This window comes from Rhinopithecus bieti, unplaced genomic scaffold (assembly GCF_001698545.2).
Source record: "Rhinopithecus bieti isolate Rb0 unplaced genomic scaffold, ASM169854v2 scaffold_2254, whole genome shotgun sequence".
Lineage (NCBI taxonomy): Eukaryota > Metazoa > Chordata > Mammalia > Primates > Cercopithecidae > Rhinopithecus > Rhinopithecus bieti.
In genome coordinates this window covers 5,599,044-5,616,061 of record NW_016803982.1, presented here as the reverse complement: position 1 = coordinate 5,616,061, position 17,018 = coordinate 5,599,044, and the positions used below count along the sequence as shown (strand labels likewise).

At 44.6% G+C, this 17,018-nt stretch overlaps 1 long non-coding RNA gene across 1 annotated transcript; it reads right to left on the bottom strand.

The window, feature by feature from the left end:
- Positions 1-2,003: 2,003 nt before the first annotated feature.
- LOC108521466 (uncharacterized) lies at positions 2,004-16,719 on the bottom strand. The gene is made up of 3 exons (XR_001883199.1): positions 16,662-16,719; positions 13,950-14,141; positions 2,004-2,081 (listed from the first exon to the last, which is right to left on the bottom strand). It is a non-coding gene; the product is annotated as an uncharacterized LOC108521466 (long non-coding RNA).
- Positions 16,720-17,018: the final 299 nt, after the last annotated feature.

The window sequence follows — 17,018 nt, the reverse complement described above, 5'->3', positions numbered from 1 at the left end:
AAAAGCAGACAGGCTGGCTCCAGAAGCTCTTAACCACAGATTCTTACTGGGTACTTGGATGATGAACATTCTGCTCTTCCTTTGAAAACTGCTGCTTGGGGAGCACCTGGGGAGGCTCATTCACACCTCCTAGGAGTCTGAGAGAGCCCACAATAAGCTTAGAAGCAGAACGTACAGAACAGCCAATGGCTCTCAGCCTTCTTCTGCCTGTCATCCAATTCCTGCTCCACACAACAGCCCTACCAGGTGCCCCGAATGTCCTGAGTCCAGGTTCCCCAGGACACACACAGTGCCTTGCCTTGACTTCCCCAGAGGACTCTTGTAAGTTCTTAGGCAAGCTGAAGCCCTGCTATGACCCAGAGATCAGCTTATTTTCTCCAAGGAGCCTTCATCTGACAGTGGCAATGTTTCCCCTTTCTTATGAAACTACAGGTGTACTTGCTGCTCAGTTTTCCCAAATAAATAATATATCACTAGGGTTACTTACTCATGTGATGACACTATAAAGAAAAGCAAGAGTGTGATCAGCATAAGAGTCAGTTTTAGCTACCTCTGGGGAAGAGAACAATGAACTAAGAGAGGAGCAAAGGGGCTTCCACAGGACTAGGACTGGAGATGTCCTATGTCTTAACCCAAGTGATGGGTACATGGTGTTCATTTTATCCTCATCCTTTAAACTGCATCTATATACTTTATACATTCTTCTATGTGAATGATACATGTCACAATTTTTAAAAATAAGACACCTGGCCCAGGGGTCTGAATACATGAGGCCTGTCTCTCCTAGATTGAGGCTAGGGTTTTAAAGGGTTTAGGAGTGGGCTGAAGTGTGGAGATAGTTGATTGAGTGTAAGGTGAAGTCAGGACACAAAGAGATGAAGAAAATGTATTTCCATGCTGATTTTCTCCTGTTCTTATGACTTTAGACAATTCACTTCTCCCCATGAGACCCTGTATTAGTCCATTCTCACAGTGCTATGAAGAAATACCTGAGACTCATTTATAAAGAAAGAAAGGTTTAATTGACTCACAGTTCCACATTGCTGAGGAGGCCTCAGGAAACTTACAATCATGGTGGAAGGCAAAGGAGAAGCAAGCACCTTCTTCACAGGGCAGCAGGACAGAGTGAGTGCAAGCAGGGGAAATGCCAGGTGCTTATAAAACCATCAGATCTTATGAGACTCATTCACTATCTCGAGAACACCATGGGGGACACCGCACCCATGACCTCATCACCTCCACCTGGATCCACCCTTGACACATGGGGATTATGGGAATTACAATTCAAGATGAGATTTTAAGTGGGGACACAGTCAAACCATATCAAACCCTATTTCCCCAATGGTCAATGAAGACTATTTCTCTTCTGCCCACCTCAGCAACGATGAGAGATGAAATGAGACCACATATGTGAAAATGATTTATACACTGAAAAGTGATTTCTAGGCAGCAGTAATGATTATTACGGCAAGAGCCGCTTTGCTAAGGACTTCTGTACACACAGGGATCCCCATTTTAGGGTCAATGTGTCACATTCCTCATGTGCTTCCCACATGCTGTTATCTGGCTCTTTGCTATTCTTGGATTCTCTTTGATTGCATCACAAATATTTGTTCTCTCTTGGGAATAACTGGACAAAATGAAATTCTGCCATCAGCTGCTCTCACTGGAGAGAAGGCACAAAAATGTATGTCCTTAGGCACATTGCATCCAACAATAACCTTCACTGCTGCTTCTGATCAGTATGGAAAGAATCGGCCAAAGCACCTGTGAACAGAGTCAGCCTTGTCCACAAAGCAACATACTTGAGTGTCAGCTCTTGGAAGAACTTGGAACAACACTAAGAACAGGAGATGCCTACTGAAACCCATGAATGGGTCTGGTGCATATGCTGGCCCAGAAGAAAAAAAATCATTGGTCATCTAAACTGCCATTACCCTTGGTGAAAGTCTCACTGATCAGGCCTTGGCAGAGAGATTTCAATGCATTTTTTTTTCAGATGGACTCACCTGTGAAAGGCACTGGCATGCCCCAGACCAGAGTTCTTTGCCACTCAACTGTAGAATGTAGAACCATCTGTTCTGCATCACAAAAGGACAAAGCACATTTTATTTTCATGGCACTTATTCACTGAGCCATTTTCAGCTTCTTAGAACACAAGAATGCTATGATATCTCCACCGACCAAGATAAAGCAAGTTAGCATCAATCTCACAAACCAAGTAAAAGGCCAATGTCCAGTAACCCAATCCATTAGCTCTATCATTTGACTATTTTGCCATTACTGATACAGAATAGCTCGGCTCCTGGCTAAATCCCACCCTTAAGCCTTAAACTGTGGCCCTAAGTGAAAACAGGTGGCCTCATTTTTTTCACCCCAATGTTGCCTTTTTGGCCTGCCATGCCCCATCCTGTGCCCATAAGAAGACTGCAGCTGGCATAGCAACATAAGCAGCTGAGCTGTGGGGATACAAGTGGCTGGGTGGTGAGCAAAGAAGCAACTGAGTGTCAGAGACTATGGATAGACATGGCTAACTTCAGATGGTGCCACTTCAAGGAATGATCGCCTTCTTACTGCATCATCCCCTTTCTACCTCCCCATTGCACTGACAGCCACTTCTATCGCCCAGTAAAATCCTCTACATACACTACCCTTCAATCCGTTTGTGTGACCTGGTTCTTACTGGATGCTGAACAAGAACCAGGGTGCTGAGAGGGCAGGGGCTTGGATGCTGCTGAGGGGCCTGGACAGAGCCTGCTCCTGCCAAAGAGGAGCAACTGGCTGGTTCCAGCATTTGTTCCCTCTGGTTCCTGCACTTGCTTGCTCACAGGCTCCCTCTCACAAGAAGTAACCAGTGGTAGGCTGAGTGAAATGAGTCACTCCAGTTCCCACCCTCAAAGGGGGTCGAGGTCAAGGGAAGTATCCCATTTCATTACCAGAGCGTTACTCTTTTCTGATATGCACCAAAAAGAAAGATGGAATGAGAACTAGTTTTAGAGGTTGTTGGGGTTGATTTATGTGCCCTCCCCAAATTCACATATTAAAATCCCAATCCCAGTTCCTCAGAATGTGATCTTATTTTGAAAAAGGGTCATTACAGATATCGTTAGTTAATATGAGGTGATAAGGGTGGGCCCTAACTCAATATGATATTCTAAAAAGAGAAACTCAAACACAGAAACATGCATCAAAGGGCTGGGCACAGTGGCTCATGCCTGTAATCCCAGCACTTTGAGAGGCTCAGGTGGGACGATCACTTGAGCCCAAGAGCTCAAGACCAGCCTGGACAACATAGTGAGACCCCCATCTCTACTAAAAAAAAAAAAAAAAATTAGCCTGGCATGGTGGTGCACATCTGTAGTCCCAGCCACTCAGGAGGCTGAGGTGGGAGGATTGCTTGAGCCTGGGCGGTTGAGGATACAGTAAGCCCTGACCGCCACTGCACTCCAGCTGGGGCAACAGAGCAAAATGTCACCTCAAAAATAATACAATTAAAAATTTAAAAATAAAATAAAATAAATATGCAGAGAGGAAGATGATGTGAAGACACAGGAGAAGACAGCCACCTAAGGCCAAGGAAGAGGGTCCTGGAACAGATTCTTTCTTCCCAGCCTCACAAGGAGCCACCCCTGCTGACATCTTGATCTTGGACCTTTAGCCCCCAGAACTGTGAGTCAGTAAGTGTTGTTTAAGCCCCTAGTTTGAAGAATTTTGTTACCACAGCCCTAGCAAACTAATACAAAGGTAAAAAGGAGACTAAAAGAATGTGTGTGTTGTATGGTCAGGCAGTGGCTCACGCCTGTAATCCCAGCACTTCGGGAGGCTGAGGCAGGAGGATCACTTGAGCCCAGGAGTTCAAGACCAGCCTAGGAAACAAAATGAGACCCACATCTTTAAAAAATAATAATAGATTAAAAGAATCTATTGTCTGTGGAACAGAATATCCCCTGGTGAAGTTTTTCTATATTTTCCCTTCTATTTGGCTTTCAATGTCGTGGGAATCTCCTGGAGCATGAAGTTTAAATGTGAACTCCATGGGCAACAGAGGAGGATGGAAGTGCCTTCCACTCCTATGCTCATGTAATTATAAAGCCTGGGTCCATTTGCCAAGATCGGCCTCTCCTGCACCGAGGACTTAGTGTGTGGAATAAAGATCCAACCACCTGGTGTCCGGCTCTTCATCGTTTATCATCATTTGCCCTGAGGATACAGACAGCCCGAGTCTGCCCAGCCCAGGCTGACAGGACCCTGGCTGCAGGCATTAGCCTCCTCCCCAGCTGCAGGCCTTCAGCACTCAGCACAGGGTCCAGAGATCCCATCCACTCCTCAGGACCCAGCCGCAGGCCACTCCCTCAAGCCTTTTCCAAGCAAGCCCCCTCACAACTTTACCAGCCTCTCTTCCTTCCTTCTTGTCATTCACCAAATTAAATTTAAAGACTGCCTTCTAGTGTTTCTCAACACCAGCCAGTTCTCAGCTCTTTTAAGGGTGTTTTGTTTGGTTGGTTTTTTTTTTTTTTTTTCTTTTTCCTTTTTTTGAAACTGAGTCTCGCTGTGTCACCCAGGCTGGAGTGCGGTAGCACAATCTCAGCTCACTGCAACCTCTGCCTCCAGGTTCAAGTGATTCTCCTGCCTCAGCCTCCCCAGTAGCTGGAACTGTAGGTGCCCGCCACCACGCCCGGCTAATTTTTGTATTTTTAGTAGAGACGGTTTCACCATGTTGGTCAGGCTGGTCTTGAACTCCTCACCTCAAATGATCCACCTGCTGCAGCCTCTCAAAGTGCTGGGTTAAGGGTGGTTTAAAAAACAAAACGCAGATGCCTGGGCCCCTCTCCAGGTCATTTCAAACAGACCATCTGGTTGACTGTGATGTAATACAAATACATATTTGCTTTTCGTTCCCAGTTTCTGGCCCAAATTCCTAAGACTCTTGGAATTTCCTGGGTGAGAGGAATGTCTTCATTGGAGCCCCTGTGGACCACACCTGAGTTGATGCTAATAAGTGGCTCAGGTGAGGCCCCTAGAGGGATTCAGGGTGGGGCTGGTTACCGGAAAGAGCAAACAAATGATTAGGGGGTGGAACTTTCAACCTCACCCCAACACCCAACCCAGGCCTCCGGGGAGGTGAGGGGAGGGAAGCTGGAGATGGAACTCAATAAAAACTCTTGAAGAATGAGATTTGGAGGGTTTTCGGGCTGGTAAACGCAGCAGTCCTGGGAGGGGGGTGTCCCATTCCATCCCCCACAAGGTATGAAAGCTCTGCAGGCTCCTTCCCCCACCAATACCATGCCCTCTGCATCTCTTCCATGGGCTGTCCATGAGTGGAATCCTTGACAATAAAGCTGGACCCATAAGTACAGCACTTTTCTGAGTCCTTTTGTTACAGCAGGTGGCTAGTCAGGCATGAGCAGGGCAGGGGAGGGCTCCCTCCTCCCTGCAGTCAGGAACGTCAGGTGACCATCAGGTATAGTCAGATGGTTGTTACAAAGTTTTTCCAAAATAATAATTGGTCGCAGTCATTGCCAGGGAAAGGCAGTCTCTCAATAGACAGAAAAAACCTGAAACTCGTGATCAGTAGTTTCCCAATAAGATCTCAGGAGTCGGGTGAGTAGGCTCCAGCATGCACACTAAGAAGCAAAATGAAGTTTAACTGGTATATGACCTTCCTCTAGGAATGTTAGACTAGTCATAAAGTAGGTACGTTGTCTGAGATATATACCCAGAGTTAGTCATCAGGAAAACTTAGGACTTGGACACACATGAGGAGTTTAGTAGTGGAGGTTTAATAGGAGAAAGAAAGAAGGAAGGAAGGAAAGAAAAGAAAGAAAAGAAAGAAAGAGAAGAGAGAAAGAGAGAAAGAGAGAGAGAGAGAGAAAGAGAGAAAGAGAGAGAGAAAAGAAAGAAAGAAAGAAAGAAAGAAAGAAAGAAAGAAAGAAAGAAAGAAAGAAAGAAAGAAAGAAAGAGAGAAAGAGAGAGAGAGAGAAAGAAGGAGGGAGGGAGGGAGGGAGGGAAGGAAGGAAGGAAGGAAGGAAGGAAGGAAGGAAGGAAGGAAGGAAGGAAGGAAAACAGCTCTCTCTCTCTCTAATGAGAGAGAGGGGACTCCCGAGAGGAAAGACCACTGGTGGTGGATGAGATGGATCTTATGGTCCAACTTGAGGAGGCGGTTTCTGATTTACGTAGGGCTCACAGATTGGTTCGATCAGTTATGATGTTTACATAGCACGCGGGGAAGGCCCATCACCCCATCCCAATCTTATTATGCAAATGAATTTTCCCCTTGGGCAGGCTATCTTCTTTACTGTACACATGCCTGGCAGAGAAGGGAGGATGGAGCCGCCATCTTGAACATGTCTAGTCCCTAGTTCTTGCCGGCATTCACCCATGCAAGCTCCCAGCTGGCTTGTCTATGTCTGCAGCTCAACTTTACAGGCTGCCCTTTGTTAGAAAATTATTTGAAGCTGCTTTGCACTAAAAAGACAATCCCTACCGAGGACTCCCATACCTATATTATCTTTCTAAGTGATTTCTTCTTAACTCTTACATCAGTAAGGGAAGAACACTTCAAGTGAGCATGGATACAATTTCAGTAAGCACACTGCACATGCGACTCCTTCCAAGTACTAGCAGGCCACTGTGCATGAGGACAGCCCACCCCAAGGGAAGAATCAGGGTAGAAGAGACACAACCCCAGAAGCATGCCAATGTATAAGACCCCCAAGTCAAAGGTCAAACTGTGCACTTGACCCCTCAAGTCACCTGCCTGGCCCTTTTCCGAGTGTGCTTTACTCCCTTTCCTTCCTGTTCTAAAGCTTTTTAATAAACTTTCACTCCTGCTTTAAAACCCGCCTTGGTCTCTCACTCTGCCTTATGACCCTCAGTCGAATTATTTCTGCTGAGGAGGCAAGAATTGAGGTTACTGCAAACCTGTACGGATTCACCACCAGCAACACTGAGTCATTGTAGTGAATCACGGAACCTGACGAAGGAGTGGTAAGTGTAACCATAGTAAGTTCACTGCCTGATGTGCATGGCAGGTCAACATGCCAAGACACCAGGTTGCAGCACAGCAAGAGGTTTAATCATAGGGCCGCCAAGCAAGGAGATGGGAGAAAACCTCAAATATGTCTCCCTAAGGACATTGAGGCTAAGGTTTTTAAGGGTTTTGGAGCGGGCTGGAGTGTGGTGATGTTTGATAAGAGTGCAGGGTGAAGTCATGAGACAGGGAGGTGAAGAATATTGAGTCTCTGAGGGGGTCTTCCAAATGGTTGGCGTCAACTGTTCCAGTGGAATTCAGGGTTGGCTTTAGCAATTCTTAAACAAAATCCTCATGATCCTATGATTCTGTTTAAGCAATTCTTAAAAGTCTTATGATTGTAACATTAGAAATCCTGTCTATAGGAACAGTGGGCATGCAAATGGTCAGTATCTAGTATTACTAGATACTGGGTCAAAGCACAGCCTAATTAATGTTTAATTATAAAGATATTTCTGTCCAGAATTCCTGTCAACACATGAGGATGGCTTCCTAAGCAGAGGAACCCTAAAATTTAGAGTTGGCTGGGCAGAAGCGTGGGTTGCCTGGGGACCCCATGGGCAGCTGGCATCTGCAGTACAGCAGTCTCATGGGACTGAGCCCTTTAACATGTGTAATCTTATGCTAACTCCAGGCAGACAGCTGAGAATTTAACTTAATTGTTGGACTCCCACTAGAGTCCAGAGAGTCGGAGAACTGGTTGGTGTCACACGGGCAGTGGCAGCACTGAAGAGTGCCGCTCAGATTTCCTTCAAAAGAAACTGCCAGGGAAGAATTACCACAGTGGTCTAGTGGTGCCAGATGCCACCCTTTTGGTCCCACCTTGCATTTGTGCTGAGGAAACCAACTTGTCCCGGTTTCCTCAGATACTCCCAGTTTTAAAAATCAAAGTCCCAGAGCCTGGTAACCCCTTCAGTCCCAGGGAAACTAGGACGGTGTTCAGTTGGTCACTCAATGGCTCACACACAGCTCCCGGACAGTGACTGAGCATGGTGGGATATGAGTTCTGGCTCGCTCCCGCACCTACACGAATCCTCTGACAGGCAGTTTCTGCTTGAGGACTTCCCACCAGCCCAGCCTGAGCTTTCTCAGAACTGTGCTACAGTCTGAGGATCAGCCGACCCAACCCTCCTCTTTCTCCCCTCTCTGTTCACAGGGGTCACACTTGCCTCGGGGTCTGAGGGCTCTCCCTGCCTGCTCCCACTCTCACCCCTTCATCTTTTCCAGCGATTTCCCTCAATCAATCTCTTACCTGTCTACTTCTGTTTTGGCACCTGATTCTCAGAGGACCAGAATCAACACAGGGACCCATTTGTTATTTTTTTTTTTTTTTTTTTTTTTTTTTTGAGACGGAGTCTCGCTTTGTCGCCCAGGCTGGAGTGCTGTGGCCAGATCTCAGCTCACTGCAAGTTCCGCCTCCCGGGTTCACGCCATTCTCCTGCCTCAGCCTCCCGAGTAGCTGGGACTACAGGCGCCCGCCGCCTCGCCCGGCTAATTTTCATATTTTTTAGTAGAGACGGGGTTTCACCGTGTTAGCCAGGATGGTCTCGATCTCCTGACCTCGTGATCCGCCCGTCTCGGCCTCCCAAAGTGCTGGGATTACAGGCTTGAGCCACCGCGCCCGGCCTGTCAATTTTTTTTTTGAGACAGGGTCTCGCTCTGTCACCTAGGCTGCAGTGCAGTGGCCCAATCATGACTTACTGCAGCCTTGACCTCCCAGGCTCAGGCTATCCTCCCACTTCAGCCTCCCAAGTAGCTGGAACCACAGGCACATGCCACCACACTCGGCTAATTGTTTTTTTTTTTTTTTTTTTAACTGATAGAAACAGGGTCTCCCTATGTTGCCCAAGCTGGTCACAAACTCCTGGACTCAAGCAATTCTCCCACCTCATCCTCCCAAAATGCTGGGATTATAGGCAGGAGCCACCACATCAAGCTTCTAAGTATTTTGTAAAGCTCCCAAAGCAGTTGTGATGTCAGCCACATTTGAGAACCACTGTCCAGCTGTGCTAACTACCAATATGTCTGCTCATAGTCTAATGGGGGGAACAACATGGAAAATGCAGCTAGGCATATGTGAGCTGAATGTGCTGGAAGCACTGAGGAAGGAGACACTAAATTGCCCTGATGAAGTAGGGGGTGGCTTCCGCTTCCTATGCTGAGAGACAACAAAGGTATCTTAGTCTCTTAGGGGAGAAATCTTACTGTTTATCCCATCATATATCACACCAGTATGATTAAATTGTCATGTATTGTGGACATAAATTCACAAGACTAAGCCTTGATTTGCAGTGACTTCTATTGAAATTCAATAGAAAGAAAGCTGACTTCCTTAAATATCCTGGCAAAAGGAACTGGTGTGTGTGTACATTCTGTGTGTGTGTGAGTGTGTGTGTGTGTATAAAATGTGGCATCCATAGAGCTAAACCTGTCATGCTAGCAACACACATACTTTAGAAATGTGCAGATTTTTACATCAACTGTCTCCAATAATTTCTGGTTTTCCTTTTAAAAAATGCATCACTAATTATAGGATAGTTATCCCAGCTGGAAGTCTTTTATCTTTGCTGGATACAGCCATTTCCCAGCAAGGCTAAAACCAGATAAATGCTATGTGTGGCATTTAAAAGTCAAATATTATACAAGGTCACATATGAATCACTTTTTTCCCAAATTAACACATTATTTTGATGTTCCATGAAAAATATTCTAATGCATATTGCCTTTTAACTTCAACTATTAAGCAATTTGAAACAGAGGCCTCCATCACCCCCCTTTGGACTGCCAGTCTCCAAGATGGAAAGAGTCACACCCAAGCGGCTCTCTGCTAATGGGAGATGGGTACAGTGGGAGGGGAGAAAACACGTTTCCTTCAGCATTTTTGTTCTAACTGTGGTCTGAGGTTGGAAGAAGGGTGGCCACAAAAACTGTTGTAGGGAGCTTTGGTTTTAGTTTTGTTTTTGTTTTATTCTGGTAAAATATGCCTAACAACAAATTGCCATTAACATTTGATCCAGTTTGTAGAATCTAGATCCCTGGAATTGCATTGGGCATTCACTTCCTGTCCACACACACTCACACTCATTCAAATGCTTGCACACACATTCACAGTCACTCACACACTTGTACACACATTCAGACACCCATATATTCTCACACTCAGAGACACGCAATCACACACATGTTCACACTTACAAACACGTGCATGCCCCTGACCTCGCTCTGGGAGTTGAGATACTCAGTTAAAGCATGGTGCTTGTCAGGAGGATAATGGAAATGAACCAAGGAGGTGAAAACTCTGCAGGGAAAGGGGCAGGGAATTTGCCCTAGTTGGGCAATGAACAGACACCTGAAAGTCTAAAATAATAAGAGATTAATTTGCATAAAGGGAACATATAATTTTGTTTCTTTAGCTGTCTATGGCTCCTTAGCATAAAGGGAGTTTGAGAAACATAGAAGGGAAAATTACTGTCTCATGTGTGCCTTCCCTCAAGCTACTGTCCCACCTCCCTTACGTTTTCCATAAGCAAAGATCATAAAACTATAGTCTATACCTGCAATGGACTAAACAGTTGTGTCCCCCAAAAATTCATATGTTGAGACCCTAATCTCAATGTGACAGTATTAGGAGGTGGGCCCTTTGGGAAGTAATTAGCTCATCCTCATGAATGGAATCAAAGTCCTTATAAAAGATCCCCCAAAGAGCTCTCTCAATCCCTTTTCACCCTGTGAAGACACAATGAGAAGTCAGCCATCTGCAACACCAAAGATGGCCTTTTCTAGAACCTGACAATGCTGGCACCCTGATCTCGAACCCAGTACTGTGAGAAATAAATATCTGTTGTTTATAAGCCTCCCAGTCTGTGGTACTCTGTTACACCAGCCACAACTAACCAAGACAATACCCATTCTCTGTTCATCCCAAGCATGTTGCAATGCCCTGCAACCTGACTTCACCCCTAGTACTTCACTGGCACGGCTCCAAATAATTATCTCCTAATTACCAGCTCAGTGCTTTATCCTTTGGTCTTCAGCCTACTTGAGCCCTCTGCAGTACAAGACACCATGGATAAATGGCCTTGAAACTCCCTCCCCCATGGCCTCTAGAGCACCTCTTTCCTGCAACTCTCTCTGGCTGCTCCTCCTGTTCCTCCTGCCTGTAGGTGTCTGGATCCCTCTGTCCTTCCCTTGGCTGCCTTCTTTTATGTGTTCTACATTCTTGCCTTGGCAACCACCCAACTCCTTGGCCTTCTGTTTCATCTGCGCTAAGAACTCCCTAAACTCTCTACTGACCTGAACGCTCCTTCATTGTTCCTACTTAATAGACCCAGGTGCCTGCTAGACTGCTCCTCCTGTCTGCCTTATTAGCATCTCACACTTGCCATGCCCAAAACAAAACAGAAAATAAATAATAAATAAAACAAAACAACTACAACAAATACTGTCCCCTTGGAATTCTTTCTTTATCTGAGTTAATGGCACAGTCTTAGTTAGCTCAGGCTGCCTTAATAAAACACCATGGACTGGGTGACTTAAACAAAAGAATTTATCTTCTCACAGTTCCAAAGTCTGGAAAATCCAAGATCAAGGTGCCAGCCAGTTCAGTTCCTGGTAAGAGCCCTCTTCCTGACTTGCAGATGGCCACCTTCCTGCTAGGTGCTCACAAGGGGAAGAGAAAGTTCTCTGATGTCTCTTAGGCAAACACTAGTCCTATCAAATCAGGGACCCACCCTTATGACCTCATTTTATATTAATTACTTCCTAAAGGCCCTGTCTCCAAATGTAGTCACATTGTGGGTTAGGACTTCAGTATATGAATATAAAGGTGGGGATACAATTCATTCCACAGCGGGCACCGTGTTCCAAGCTAGGTCTCATTCTTGACTTCTCTCCCCCATATCCAGCTGGTAACCCCAGTGCTTAAGCTGCTGATCCTATTTCTCTGTAGCCCATTCCTCTGTCTCCATCCCTACCATTGCACTTCCAGTGCAGTGCCCCCTTGTGCCTTGCTTAGACCACTGCCTTTGGCTTTCCTGCTGCCCTTCCTCCCCTAGTCTTTCCATTGTGGTGCTTCCAGGTCAGCATCCAAAATTACAGATCTGATCAGGATGTCCATGCAATGCAATAAACTCTACATAGTACAGTTTTCCCCCGTCCAACCCTCACCTACTTCTGTAGTCTCACTTCCAGCCATTGTCCCCATGTATCATGCTGCAGTCACACTGCATTTCCAGCTGTCCCGGTGTGTGCTGCCACCCTGGCACCAACTGTCTTCCTTTATCCAGGCTCTTCTTCTACTAAAATGTGCCTCCCTTCCTTCTTCACTTGGTGCATTCTTAGCCATCCTTCATATCCTGGGGTAAATATGATCATCAAGAAGATTTTTCACTCCATACCACCCCTGCCACCCAGAGCTTAGCTGCTCCAGGACCTGATCCATACCCCTGCTATAGCGCCTTTGCTGTGCTCATGCACCTGTCTCTCCCATTTGACTTGGAGTTCCTCATAAGTAGTGAGTTCGTTTGTGCAGCTATAACAAAATACCTGAGACTAAGTAATTTATAAAGAACAAAATTTATTCCTCATGATTCTAGAGGCTGGGAAGTCCAAGATAAGACATCAGCAGGTTCAGTGTCTGGTGGGGGCCTGTTCCTTTACAGCATCTTCTGCTGGTAGCATCCCCACTTGGCAGAAGGTGGAGGGGCAGAAAGGAATGATTACTAGTTCTCCCCAGCCCTTTATTTTTTTTAAAAAAATTTTTTAGAGATAGGGTCTCACTCTCTCACCCAGGCTGAAATGCAGTGAGTGGTGTGATCATAGTTCACTGCAACCTCAAACTCCTGGGCTCAACGGATCCTTCCACCTCAGCCTCCCAAGTACCTGGGGCTACAAGCACATGCCATCAGACCTGGCTAATTTTGTATTTTTGTGTACAGATGGGGTCTTGCTATGTTGCCCAGGCTGATCTCAAACTCCTCATCCCAAGTGGTCATCTGGGCTGGCCTCCCAAAGCTCTGGGATGACAAGCATGAGCCACTGCATTCAGCCTCTCCAGCCCTTTTCTAAAGTTGCCAATCCTATTCTTGAGGGCAGAGCCCTCATAAGGTAATCACTTCCCAGAAGGTCTCACCTGCTAATACAATTAACAGGAATTAAGTTTTGACATGAATTTTAAAGAGGACATGTCCATGTAACCAAGTACCTCTGCTTCCCCTAACAAGTATCTGGTCAATGTAAATCTCAGTGTAGTGTGTTGCAGGAATGTCAGTTAATTGTCATTAACTTTTCTCTAGTATACAGGTTAACCTTAAGTATCTTAAACTATGTATTTGTATGGACCATTTAATTCTTCTGAACAAAGAGAATTAGACCTTAAATATAGATGCATTCTTCATCTGTATATAATCACATAATTTTTAAAACAAACAAAATTATGAAGATACTTGAATTCTAAGCCAATTCTTCCATTTTCAGAAGAAACGTATGGTGCTCATAACCAGCATATTTAATGTATGATTCAAATGTGCTTTGAAATAAATTATATGAAGGCAAAAACCACTATATTTTAGTGTTTAACATTTTACTTTAGGCTTAATTTTAAATAAACCTAAAAGAAAGAGGTTACAAATACTCCTCCATTTAAAGATCCTCCCAGGGCGAATAACCTCACCTTTGATCCAGAAGCACTAGCATTTTTAAAGATTATATAAAAGTTGGGTTGACATTAAAATAAAAAAATCTTCTTAATTAATCAGATTAAATCACTGTGCATTTCTGGCTATATGCTTCCGGATATTCTTTTCACAAGAGTCTTTTGAAATGTCTACCAGAGGTGGAAACTTATACAAAAGCGCCCTGAATCTTGTAAGAAGGACAGAGCATGGAACATCAGGCAGCCTTTACAGGAACAGCTGCTTACCTTTTGAGCCCGATTTTGTGAAGTTTAGTGGCTAAGGGAAAGCCTCTTCATTGGCAGTCTTCCTGTTGTGAGGAAATTCAGACACTAATGTCCCGGAATCAGGATGTGATCACCTTAAATGATGCTTAAATGTTATCATTGGCATCATCTTGGAGTTTTTGCTTAATGATAAAGGGGAAGAAATCACTTTCTCTGAAAGAAAGGAAACCCCAGATAGAGCAGTGAGATCTTCGAGTACCCAAGAATGGAACTTGAGCAGTCCAGAAATGCGGTGCTTCTTTCATGACTGAACAAGGACTTCTCCCCATCGAGGCACCAATTTTATGAAACTAAGTCACTGGTCCAACCACCAGAGCTCAGTGGTGACTGGGAACAGGACAGTAACGTGAGGTTAGCTGCTCCACTGGGGCTTCCCAGTGTGGGATGTAAGTGTCCTCTCCATGGGGTCAGGAAACTTGTCTTTGTTGGCCTTGTGCATTGGTGCACATCCCCAAGCCCTGTGCTTGGCATATCCTGTCTCTTCCTACTTCCTACTTGAGACTACTCTCAAACCTCACCAAATTCCTCACTCTCTAGCTGCTTCTCACCTCAGTACTTTACTGCCTGTATTGCCTCCCTAGCCACCTGGAATGCCATCTTGACACCCTCCCCCAACCCTTTCACTTGGCAACTTGCTATTCAATCAACTCTGTCTATTAAAGTTCACTCTGTCATCTCCTCCTGGCAGTCTTCTTTGATCCCTTTCCCCAAAGCTGAGTTAAGCCTCAGTATTAGTTTCCTAAAGTTGCCATTAAAAGGTACCTCAAACTAGATGGCTTAAACCACAGGAATTTATGTCCCACAGTCTTGGAGGGTACAAGGTCAAGGTCAAGACTGTTGGCAGGATTGGTTCCTTCTGAGAACTGTGAAGAAGAATCTGTTCTAAGCTCCTCACCTAGCTTTTGTGATTTGCTGGTGATCCTTAGAGTTCCCGGTTTGTAGAAGTATCGCTCCCAACTCTCCTCTCATCTTCTCATGTTCTCCTCACTGTGTGCCTGTCCCCCAAATTCCCCTTTTTATAAGATCAGCCATATTGGATAAGGGCCCACCATAATGACCTCATTTTAACTTGATTACCTCTTGAAGAACCCCATTTCCAAATAAGGTGACATTCTGGGGTACTGGGGGCTAGGATTTCAACATGTGACTTTGAGAGGAGGACATAATTCCACCCACAACACAGCCCATTATCCATGTTTCCATAAAGCCCTCCATATATTCCTATCATCACTTTATAACTGACTATTCAAATGACTGCTTCCTCCAATGGACTGTGAGATTATCTGCAGAAGGCACTGTGTTATGTGATCTTTGTACATCCAATGCCCAGCAGAGTGTCTGGAACACCTAAGGACTGGATGAATAAATGAATGAATGGGTCCACTGTGAAGACGTAAAATATTATAAATGAACTATGTACAGATTTACTCTACTGTCAACTTCAACATTTTTGTAAACATACATAAAGCATAAACACATATGTAAACATGTTTGTATTTACAAGACTATGCATACTCAAAAATTACACACATGATATGCAGATATAGTAAGAATGGTTTCACTCTCAGTCCCTCCTCAGTTGTATATTTGTAAGAGTTTTGCCATCTCTGAACCAGATCCTTTCCTTTTTTCATTTTGGTTTTATCTTTTCTGACCCCTTTCTCTGTCAGGGAAAGCAGTTTCCCTGAGTCACAGCCACTTGGAAAATACAGAGGACCTTGAATGGCTCTAGTGCCTAATCCTGTCTCCAATCACTGTTTTTGTGCTTTTACACAACTCCATGTACTGAACTTCTCCTTCCACTGGTGCCGCTCTCAGGCACTTCCTGCTTTGCTAGGTCCCCAGTGGAGGTCTGGGCAGGAGGGGAAGGCTCTCAGGCGGAATGCTGCCGGGAAGACATCCCTCAACTTCACATAACTTAGAAATTGTTTGTTCCATAGTTATTTTCCAATTCTTACTGCAAATATTCACACAGCAAATACAGAGATCTCAGACCCAGCCACTCTGGGGAACAGCGGTTTAACATCTTATCTCAGATGCAGATAATACTCTAAATTCTTTCATTCCCATGACATTTGGGTTACAAATGCTTCCAAAATTTTCAAAAGCTCTGGGAAAGTCTCCAAATTAGAGTTTGCTCCGGTCCATGTTTAGTTATTTGTGAAGTCCTTATCTGTGGTCTTTGCATCTCTGGTTTTCTCACCTGTCCATTAGAAGGGCCAGCAACGGACATCCCCACACAACAGGGTCAGAAAAGATTAACACACATGTGGTGTATTTGATTTTTAAAATTAAATACTGGCCTGATTCTTACAAGTATGTTTAATAAATGCACACACTTACATTAACATTCAAGAACAGGCATCATGGGATGAGTGCCAATGTTGCTCCGAGTTCCCTACAAGTAAAGACACTAATGGAACAGCAGTCCATTTGGAAACCCACACTTGGCCTCCATGAAAGGGCCAGCTGAATAGTCCTTCAGCAGTTGAGTAGTAGCATGCCTACAGTCCCAGCTACTCGGGAGGCTGAGTCAGGAGGATTACTTAAGCCCAGGAATTTAAGGCTGCAGTAAACCACACCACTGTACACCAGCCTGGGCAACAGAGTGAGACCCTATCTCTTAAAAAATAATAATAATAATTAAAATAAATTGCAGATAATAGTACCCACCTTAAAATGTTTTGCAAGGAGTATGATAATACATTTCAAAGACTTAGCACAGGACCTGAAAAATAATGATATCATAATACGTGTTAGCCAAAGCTATGATTTGTACTATTTTTCCCATCTTACAGATAAGAAAACTGAGAGGTTGTCACACTATAATACAACCACAAAGTGATGGAGCTGGGATTTAAACACTGCTCTGTGACTCTAGATCCCACTGAGTAATTACCATGTTCTCACAGTAATTAACTATCTAATTTCCTTATTCACTCATTCAACATATACATATTGATTGATTGAATGCTATGTGTTGGATATTGTGCTAAGAACCAGGAATACAACAGTAATCTAAACAGACAA